Genomic DNA, 10030 nt, shown 5'->3' with positions numbered 1-10030 from the left:
ATGTTAGCCAGGATGGTCTCGATCTCCTGACCTCGTGATCTGCCCACCTTGGCCTCCCAAAGTGCTGGGATTATAGACGTGAGCCACCACACCTGGCCAATACTTTTTATATTATTAACAAAAATGGGAACTCACCACACACACTATTGTTAAATGTCTCGACATTGTTTAATATAAGCATATTTAGACTCCTTTCAGTTTTTGAAAAATGCTGCATAGTACAGTAATTTAGTTAATATCCTTCCTATTGATGCAACATTTAGTTGCTTTATGTCTCTAGCTATTATTTATGGACCTTTCTTCTTCAGGAATTGTTTGCTCATGTTCTTTAGTAATTTTGCTATAAACTTTTTCTGTAAAGCTATTAGGAGCTTTATGTATATTTAGAACAATAAAGCTTTGTTTATAATGTATGCTGTAAATATTTTCCTAATTTCCCATGACCTTTTAATTTCATTTTTTCATATAAAATTTTGGTAAACCTATCCACATTTTTATAAATATGTATTTCTGCATTTGGTGGTATACTTATAAGGACCTTTTCTACCCCATATGAATATTCACTAGTATTTTCCCATACACTTTCATGTTTACATATATTTAATATTTAACTTATATGGAATTTAATTACCCACATGGTATGAGTTAGAAATCTAACCTTTTCTAGTAGTTTTTGTTATCCTAGTTCTATTTATTGAATAGTCTATTTTATCACTGCTAATTAGAATATATTCAATCATACATTAATTTCTTGAGTTTATTTCTATACTTTATATTCTGTAAACCATGACTAGGTAAATAGAATAAATCACAGAATAATTTGTGAAAGTAAACACTTCAAATTATTTAGGGTTTATTTTTGAGATCTGATCTGATAGTATAAATTTATGATCATGACATTGAATTTTTCTCAAATAATCTCACATTCTTATTTCTTTCAGATATTACTTAGAATATGATTGAATATGAATATATGATTGAAGATATATAACATTGAGATGGTTGTTGCAGTAAGTTATAAATTAGAGAGAGTTAGACCTTCTCTTTCAATTTGTTCTATTACTTTATGCCCTTCAACAAGCCTTTGTAGCTTCGTTTTGTTGTTGTTGTTTTTTTTTTATCTAGATCTTACATCTTCAGTGTTAAATTTATTCTTGGGTATTCTCCTTTTGTTACTATCATTAATAGAATCTGTGTAAGTTTCCAGTAAGTTTTCTAAAAGGTTACTTATGGCAATATAAAAAATACTGATTTTTATATATTTATTTTTAAAGTAGCAACCTTAGGTAATTCCCTTCTTTGTTCTTATTGCTTCTAATAGATATTTTCTGTTAGGAAATACTATCTGCAAACACTGATGATGTTCTCATTTTAAACACTTGATTTCTTTTTCTTGCGTTAGTGCATTTCATTGCCTCAAATTTCAGAGCAATGTTAAATGATAGAGGTAATAGCTGCCACCTTGATCTCCATCTGATTTTAAGGGGGCTACCCTCAATTTTCACTGCTAAGTTTCATATTGGCTATTGGTTTGAGGGAGATGTTCTTTACCATGTGAAGGGAATATTACTATAATTCTAGTTTCCAGTTTTTTTCTTGAAGAGGATAATGAATTTTATCAGATGCCTTTTTGCCATCCATTAAGATGAGACAGTCTCTCTTGATCTATTAATTACGTTCTGAAAGTCAACTTTATTTAGTCATGGTTTATAGCTGTGTTTAAAATTTAGGAACTTCTGATTATCCATTGAAAAGATTAGGCTATAATTTGTATTACTTTTTTGATGTTTTGTTATTCTAGATTTGCGCTCTGAATCGAGAAATTGTTTTTTTTTCTGTTATTCAACAGTTAAATGAGCATTATTTTCTGCCTTCCTTTACAGTCACTCCAGGCATCTCAGATGCACTGGCCCTGCTAGTTCTGCTAATGCTCTTCCCTCCACTACCATCACCTCATGGTAAACTCCTACTTGTTTCTTAACACCCAGTTTAATCATCAACGCTTCTATATAGCACTCTCCCACCACTCCCATAGTACTAGCACATCCTTTATTCCAGCATTAATTCTACTATATTTTACTTGTCTATTAACCTATTTTCCCCTCTAGAATCTGAGCTTCTTGAAGCAGAGACAGTCATGTATGCATTAAAAAAATCCTCAATCTACAGTGCTTATCAGAAGACCTGGCACATAGCACATCGTTAATAACTCTTTGTTGTGTGAATAAGTCCATAATGCATTTTTGCTTTAAATTTTGCCAGGGAAGAAAATTTGGATGCTATGTATACTTCTTTGCCATTCTTTGACAGTAAAATAGAGATAATATCACTTACTGCCCTTCTTCACACCTGATAGAGTTACTGAGCTGGGATAATAGATGGGCAAGGATAAGGTGAAAGTGAAAGAATTAAATATAAAAATCCATAATAGTGATTAGACTTTCTTTGATATTAACAACAGGTAAAGTGCATTGAGCGTTTACTATGTTCCAGGTATGAAATTATCAAATTTATTTCTTATAATAGCCTGTAATTTTAGGTGAGTAAATAACATTTTAGGGAGCTTAAGTGACGTGTCTGAGGTGAAACAACTGGCGAGTCAAAGACTTTCTGAAATCAGGGTCTGCTATCTGGAAACTATTCTATATTGACTCACCAGTGAAGACAGTGTGCTCCACTGAAATGAGAAAAGCAACAAACAATAAGCCCAGGGTGAAAATTTGGTTACATACCCTGCTTCTCAGGTTTTGCTTAAGTTTAGAGCCTACCAGGAAGAAAGAAAACGATTATCTGCCTCCTTGACTTTTGCATCATTCGTGTTTCTTCTGATGAAAGTGGGGCTAATCGCTGAGTTAGGGTTCCTTTATTTTTAGTCTACACTATGTTGCTTTATCCTAAAAGGATAAACACGGGCTGTGTGATGGCTGACCACCTTTCTTGTTCCTTCTATGAAGGTCTGAAAGGGCACAAGACAGGTAAGAGGAAACAGCTTTCCTTTAGTAAATAAGTTGCTAGATTTCGGAGCTCATGGCCCTGAGTTACAGGTGAATGACTTTGACCTGTAATCTGAAATAAGACAGATGTCAGGGTTCACCTCCCCCACCATTCCACTTCAAAGGTGAGGTAAGGTAGACTTGCTAAATGTACAGTATGAAGGGCATCTGGCATTTTGCTGTTGACAGTATGCCAGCTCTAAGACCTGCTTATTCCATCTCCAACCATTCCTGCTTGTTCCCCACTCCAGGCTGTGACCCCCCAGAGTGAGTGATAGAAGTGGCAAGAGGTTGTTCAGAAGATTAAAGACCCAAGTCACCAGAGGCTGCCATCTCGCAAGAATATTTAGACATTTTTCCACTTGGCAGTCATTAATATTCTTCAGCAAAGAGTGAAAAGAGAGCCTGTTCAAAAAGGCTCCCTCTTCAGATCTCTGTACCTTGGAAGATAAAGTGAATGAAAGGGTTTTGTTTTGAAATTAAATATTCATTGGGTTGAGTTAGAGCTATTACTGTTCTTGAGAATAAAACTGGATTTTTCCTTTGTTTTAAAATAACTACAGTCATTTTACGTTAAGAATTCATTTCTGTACCAAATTGGTCAGGATTAACACATGGTGTGATTTTTCTAATATAATAGACACAACAGGGAAATGAATACAGAAGGGCTCAAAGTATTTTATGGAGGGTATACGAGCAATTTGACATTGCAGAAAAGCTGTCAGAAAGAAACACCATGGAATAGAGGAAAGAGGCTGGGAATCCAACCCCAGGAACTGTGACAGCCTCTGGGTGAGATCTTTGGCTCTGTTAATTGACAGCTGTTGTGGAACATATCTGAGTTTCCGTTTCCTAATCTGTGAAATGGAGAGCATATTCTTTTCCTCTTGGGGTTCGTGTAAAGATTTGGAAACGGTAGCTAGAAAATGAGTGACACGGACAAAGCAGGAGCACAACAGTGGCAGTGATGATCCCCGTTTTCATATACATACCAAGACTGGTCACTAAATGGCTGGAAAGCCATTTACATCTGTTTACGCTCTCTCTCTTTTTAATCTTCCAGGCACCATTGCTCACATTTCCCTTGAATTTAAACATCTTTTAAAAGCTTTCAAAGCTTTGAAGGTTGATTTCAACGAAACCTGTTTTTATTCTAGGCGTTTTTCCGACTGTCATTCTGAGTAAAACAAAAAACATTTACTGTCAAAACAACAAGGGCTTACTCTCAAGCACAAAATGAAAGCAGATATGTCTGCCTGATTTATTTTGGCATCCACCTAGCAGTTAAATAGGACACCTTTTAATTTGTCACTTCTTTAAGATTCATTTATGTTGGCAAAGTAAATCCCCAGTGCTTGGTTTCAGCTAAACTTCAACGAGTTGGGTAAAAGAGTTTATTCTTTTTCACTCAGACACACAAGCTTTGAAAGGTGCCAGTTAAAGATGGAACTATGAATTGAGCAGTGTAAGACAGTAACATCTAATGGATTTTTATTTTTACTTTGAATGGGAGGAACTTAGAAATTGAACTTATTACCAAAGATCCACTAGCAGTCTGAGAAGAGACACAGAAGGTCAATGTTTTTCAAAAAACCTAGGTAGAACTATTTCAATCAGTGACTATCCAGTTATTTTAAAATTAGACTCAAGTATGAGTAAAGAGACCCAGTATTCAAATCTCAACTCTGCCATTTGCTGGCTGGGGAAGTTACTTAATTTATCTGAATCTCAGTTTCTTTATCTATAAACTGGAAAATATCTATCCCTTCCAGGTTGTTTAGAAAATTAGCTGAGGCAATGAACATAGAGCAGCTAGCACCTGCCTGGCACATACTAGCTATTCAACATGTGCAAGTCACTGCTTTTATTAAGAAAAATTTCTGGCTTGCCGCGGTGGCTTTTGCCTGTATTTCTAGCACTTTGGAAGTCTGAGGCCTGTGGATCGCTTGCTTGATCTCAGGAATTTGAGACCAGCCTGGGCAGTACAGTGAAACGCCATCTCTACAAAAAAATACAAAAATTAGCCAGGCATGGTAGTGCATGTCTGCAGTCCCAGCTACTTGGAGGGCTGAGGCGAGAGGACTGCTTGGGCCCAGGAGGCAGAGGTTGCAGTGAACCAAGATCACACCACTGCACTCCAGCCTGGGCAACAGAGTGAAACGCTGTTTCAACCAAAACGAAACAAAAATGGAAACAAAATCTTCTGCAACATTGTCTAACAATTCAGTCCAAGATTTAGCATTTCTCACTGTATGGAAGTTGTTTCTTCTGTCTACTCCAAATTTACTTGGCTAGAATCTAAGCCCATTTTCTCATTTTCTCAAAGTTAGCAATAACATCTGTTTAATACCTTCTTTGTAACAAGGCCAGATTGAGGGCTTCTGTTTATGCAGTCATTAACACAACCATTTTTAAACAGTGGTGTTTTTTTGCATCTCAATGACCTAATTGTAATCTGGCTGATTATTTGATTTAGTTACAAAAGGAAATAAAAATCACACACACACACACACACACACACACACACGCATACATACATATGTACACAACACCCACGTATATTCATTTTTTTTCTGTTCTTCATTACATACAATCCAGCTTCAGTCCTTTTTATTTTGGTGTGGATTTCTAGGGGAATGTAAAGAAAGATAAATACTGCCTTTTTGAGTCCCTTAAAGCAGATGACCTTCAAATGAATGATGGGGAACTCCTGACACTCTAATCTCCGTTTTCCAATCAATAGTTTGTTTTTTTGTTTTGTTTTAGGGGAAGACACAATCCATAGGGCTAGTCCCAGAGTCTTTCCCAGTTTCAAAAGTCCCATGCTAACTGTGGTCCAAATACCACATCTACCCAGGGCTTGCTTTTTTCCTGACAACATCCTCCTTCCTGTCTGTGGCTGCTTTTCCAAGCATAGCAAGTACTTGAATTCAACTGAGGGCTGACAAATTGACCTTACTCCCCAATGAAGCTTGCTCTTTTTAGCCCAGGGCCAGGAAAACAGAGGCTGTCACTTGGTCAGATGGAATCTTAGGCAAAGCAATTTCCTCTTCCAATCCAAGCCTGAATATCCAGTGGAAACTTGTAGAATAAAGCCAGGCTAAGGTGTTGTTCTCAAACATGTTTATTTGTAACAGTTTTACATGGTGTGTTACAGAAATTAATGGAAAATTTCTAAAAATTTTGCTGTTCTGTTGAATGCATTGTACATAAAGTTAAAAATAATGTGTCCATATATGTTAACAAACTGTCATCTGAGGTAAAGTTAAAGTAGGTCTAGAAATGTACTGCAACAGTCATTTTCTCTTTCTCATCTTTATTAAAAAAATATGTGTCAGAACGCAGAAATTGAAATGAACCAAACCCACAGAGTAAACATTTGTTTAAAAGAAGGTGCCCGGTACATTACATGATGGGGTTTCAGGAGACACTGGGATGAGTACGAGCTATCAAAAAAGTTTTGTGGCATGTAAAGATTGAAGAGCTATGGAGAATGGGGACAAAATGACAGGTGGCGTTTCCCTGGTTTCAAAATTTAAAGTGACAAATTTAGTGCTAGTGGAGGATGAGGAATTAACAGTTGTACACATGGATTTTCTATTGATCTAACCAGAACTGTGCAGACTCCCCATGGTCTTTTGGTATTGGCACCTCAGCTCTTGCTTGGAAATTTCACTGTATTCCTGGGACAGGATACGGTGGTTCCGGGCTCACCAAACAGTGTTTGGAAAAAAAAAAAAAAAACAGAATGCTGCCAATGAGAATATGGATGGCAGTTGAAAAATCTTGACTTTATTCCCCTCACTTTAATGCATCACTTGGGCATCTTCTTGAAGTTCAGAGCCAGTTATATTTTCAATCATGTTCAATGAAGGAGGACAAGTCCCCTGGACTTTCACCTTCTGCTAGGAAATTAACTCCAGATGGTATACCTGAAACAGCAACATCAGCCAGAGTTCCCTTTGAATGTGTCAGAAGCAACTCAAAGAATTGGTATAATGGTGTGATACTGCAAGACAAACTCAAGACAGCCATATTGAGGGAGAAGATAGCACCACTTGTTTAGAATCAAATCATAGACAACAAAGCAATTTAAGCAATTTCCCATGGGAACTGCCTATCTTATCAAATCCCCAGAAAACAATCGAACTGGTCTCAAGCCAACTCTTACAGTCATTCAACCTTTCCCATCTTCCCCTTCATGTGAAAGGGCTACCTAATCATAAAATGTTTGCTCATTCCTTGAGAAACTCTGTGGACCAACAGGTGATAGCTACAGAGGGAGGCAAACGGCCCTTCTCACTTTTCTGGTTCTTCGGACCTTCCACATTAGGATGACATTGACATATATTCTTGAATAGACATTTGGTCAGTTTATCTAACTGAAAAAAAAATCAGACTCCTGTGGCCTGATAGTGTAAAATGTGGGCTTTAAATGATAACCATTACCTTGATATATCACTTTTCTCTTTGTGAACAAGTATACAATCATTTTCAAATCAATCTCCCAAATCATTTTAGTTTCTATTGATATGAAGAACCAAATACAGGCCTATTCAAATTAATCATATCAATGGAAATTCTACTTTTCAAATCTTAAAACCAAATAATAATTATCCCCAAATCCAATTAATCACACGAATCTTTAAAGTTTTCTTCTTAGTGTTAAAACACTAAATTCAACATACTGTAACTGCATAGGAACATCAGGAAAACACACTTGACCTGTATAACAATTCTCTGTAGGGCAAAAATATATAGATTCTTTATGAAAATCATGTGCTAAACATACGAACCAAACACTGCACTTTTTGTCTCATAAGTGTAAAAAAAGGAAGCTTAGCCTCTTCTGTTTCACGTACAAACAGTCCAGTGATTTATATGGGGTAGGTGGGAGTGGGGAGGTGGGAGAGTTTCAGAATCTGAATTCTTCAGAATGTGAATTGTCTTGTTCTTGTGTTGCACGGAGGGTGGGGACTCTCGTGGAAAGGCTAGATGATGGAGTCACGTGCTCCCTTCCCGTTCACTAGCTGCTGATTGGCCAACTGCTCGTGCCAGCGGTCCCTGCACTCCAGCTTCCTACCATATGCTCCAGAATAACATCTGGAAAGTGAGCCCCATCCATCAAGTTTGTCACACCTTGCACTCAATCTGCTACCTTCTCTACAGTGTAATGGCATTATTAAAAAGCATTTTCATTAACATTTATATTTACAAAAAAAAAAAACAATTTTTTTTTTCATTAGAACTCCTTAAAGCCATTTCCCTTAAATATTTAAAGAGTTTAATGGTAAGGTTTTTTTTTTTTTTCTTCAAGTTATAAAATAAAAATCCCATTTGAATTTTCTGATGTACAAAAAGAGATAGAGATGAACCATTTGGACCACGGAATCAGTTTGTTATTCTGAATATGTATGCCACCATTGTTCCTTTAGAAAGTTGGTTTTTAAGATCCAAAACCACATTACCAGAATTGTACCAGAATTATTTGGCAAATGACTTTTCTTTGAAAATGGCACGTGGAGAAGACACTTGTCTGCATAGCATCACAGCAGCAAGATATCGGAAAAATAAAAAATATCATTTTATTGTACTTAAGAGTTTAGAGCTTCTTAAGAAATCAGATGCATTTTTTCATCTTTCTCATCAATGGGATCTGATGTCTTTTCCTACTCACAGAATGAAGGTTCAAACTGAAAGCTGTCTTTCTTCACCAGGATGCAGAATAGCTAAAGGATTGTTTTGGCAACATTCTTGATCATAACAAATAATCAACCACTTATTTGTCTTGTAATTTCAAGTTAATTCATTTCACTGAGGCTTTTTGTCTCCCCAGTTAGATTTCTTCACCCATATCTAAAAAAAGTCAAAAGCAATACAAAAATTTGTACACCTACTAATTTTCAAACATGACAAAGAAAGGAAAGGGGGGAAAATGGCAGACCAGGCCCCATGGAGTGACAAAAAACACATCATCCTATGTGAAAAGGCATATGGATGATGATATTGTGGTCACAGAAGACCCTTTGCTTTTGCTTAAAGAAGTCAGTTCCAACCCTGCTGTAATCCTCTGATGCCTGTCACTCCAAATTTGGTGTCTCAACAGGTAGAGAAATAAAAAGGGAATTAATAATTTTGCACACTGGGTCACCTTAAACCCAGCTACGAGGGCTCAAATATTTGTTGGGTAAGCATTTGCTTGATTTGTGATTTAATGTTGGGTGGATCTTTCTATACTTTTTTGTGTGTGCTGCCATAGATATCTGCCATTGGTTGCCAAAAACGCTTAGTTCCCTCTTCTGAGTGAGTTCCATTGGGCAATCACGAATTTCTTGTGGGATGAGGTGAAAGAATACAAGAGAGCCTGTCGTGATGCTGATGTCCATGCCAGTCTTGAGCACCCACCACGAGCTCGTATCGATGCTATTTCTTAGGTCTGTTGATCTGCGCGTAGAGAGGCTCCGGCTCCTGTGGATAAAGGAACAAAGTGAGGCCTGCCCTTTCCACTGGCATGGATTTTCTGAGACAGCTTTTGGAAAACGGGTTTAGGATTAAAACAGAAAAGTGACAGTTTATGATGGATGACCTTAGGTTATTTTTGGAGTATTTGATGAGGGTGCATATCATTTTGGCAACACTTTTATCATCCAAAATAGCTATGCACTCAGTTCTGTCTTTCGTATTCAAGTTGGAACTGATTGCCCTGTTAGGAAAGTAGCATGGTATAGTAGGGAGTTAGAAAAGCTGTGTCATGTGGACAAGATACTTATCCTGAGTCTTGGTTTCTCCAACCACAAAATGGGAATAATACTGTTTATCCTACGGGGCTCTTGAGGGAATTAGAGATTGCATATATAAAGTATCTAGCACAATGCCTGGTATCAATGCATCTTCAGAAAATGCTAACAATTACTGTGAGTCAAGTGGACATTTTTCCAACACAGTTTCATAAATGTCCACTTGAGAACCCTGAAATTCTATTTCAACTTACTCTTCTACAAACAGTGATGCCTGGGTGCAGTGTTGAGCAAGAGAAA

The 10030-nt window shown here is 37.0% G+C and overlaps 1 protein-coding gene across 3 annotated transcripts in view; it reads right to left on the bottom strand.

Annotated features, from left to right (window-relative positions):
* Positions 1-6101: 6101 nt before the first annotated feature.
* Positions 6102-10030, bottom strand: part of DAB1 (Dab, reelin signal transducer, homolog 1 (Drosophila)) — a 1258753-nt gene continuing 1254824 nt past the window's right edge. For all 3 annotated transcript variants that reach the window (XM_011941355.1, XM_011941364.1, XM_011941374.1), the window contains one exon: positions 6102-9461. The gene's annotated coding sequence lies outside the window, so the exon portion shown is untranslated. The remainder of the gene's footprint in view (positions 9462-10030) is intronic.

The sequence above is a fragment of the Colobus angolensis genome, unplaced genomic scaffold (assembly GCF_000951035.1).
Source record: "Colobus angolensis palliatus isolate OR3802 unplaced genomic scaffold, Cang.pa_1.0 Scaffold102, whole genome shotgun sequence".
In the NCBI taxonomy this organism is placed as follows: Eukaryota; Metazoa; Chordata; class Mammalia; order Primates; family Cercopithecidae; genus Colobus; species Colobus angolensis.
This window is presented reverse-complemented; position numbering and strand designations above follow the sequence as displayed.